This window comes from Hypanus sabinus, unplaced genomic scaffold (assembly GCF_030144855.1).
Source record: "Hypanus sabinus isolate sHypSab1 unplaced genomic scaffold, sHypSab1.hap1 scaffold_2461, whole genome shotgun sequence".
NCBI classification, from domain to species: domain Eukaryota; kingdom Metazoa; phylum Chordata; class Chondrichthyes; order Myliobatiformes; family Dasyatidae; genus Hypanus; species Hypanus sabinus.
Window position 1 is genome coordinate 19,896 of NW_026780583.1, and position 905 is coordinate 20,800.

At 43.2% G+C, this 905-nt stretch overlaps 1 non-coding gene across 1 annotated transcript; it reads right to left on the minus strand.

Moving 5' to 3' along the window:
* Window positions 1–342: 342 nt before the first annotated feature.
* Window positions 343–415, minus strand: trnav-cac (transfer RNA valine (anticodon CAC)). Its single transcript has one exon. It is a non-coding gene; the product is annotated as a tRNA-Val (tRNA).
* Window positions 416–905: the final 490 nt, after the last annotated feature.

The window sequence follows — 905 nt, forward strand, 5'->3', positions numbered from 1 at the left end:
ATGGGAATATTTGAGATGCGAGCTCCGTTGAAACCACAATGCATCCTCATGCGACAATACATGGCAATAGGTTCGAAGGCTAATTCTCCCGTGTACGTTGCAGTGTACGTTATCTACGAACCTCCTTAGGTCTAAATCCGTTTATGATCTCCCGTAAATTATATATAATTTCTATTAATTCTTCTTTCTTTAATTTACCTTTGCCAGGTTTGAAATACAATGCGCTACTGCTAGAAAAGCGAAAGTTCATTATATTTACACCTCCATGCCCATGACAGTAAACTTGAACACAAACTGAAAAGTTGAGTCTCAAGTTCATTTGAAGCACTGAAGCCCAAACAATGTTTCTGCCCAGGATTGAACTGGGGACCTTTCGCGTGTGAAGCGAAAGTGATAACCACTACACCACAGAAACCATGCAAAGCGCTCAATGCTTTGCGCTCTTGAGCAATGACCCGAGGCATCCCCTCCCCGCCCTGCTCTGAAATACAGCATTAAGCAAAAGATATTGCCCACCATCCCTTTCCGTTTTCAGTACCAAGTACTAAATAGTTCGGGATTTATTCCCTGGAATATGGGTATAGGTAGAATGTTACAAGGACGTGGCAGTGGAACGAACCCAAGTGCTGAACACGGGCGTGGAATGGGTGCCAAGTTAGTGTTTACCTGGTGTCTTGGTTTTAGGAGAGAATTCAGGAACGATGCTAGACTTAGAACTGATCGTCCTAAGATCCATGGGGTGAGGTTACTCAAACACGAGTCGACCAACGAACTGGCACCTTCTAGCTGTGATCATACGGTTTTTATAATGCATTTGCTGATGGAAAACAGGTGTTTGTATTTAGTGGAAAATGGAAATGATTGAGAACTAATCGAGGTGATTGAGGCCCAATTCCTGAGGAAGA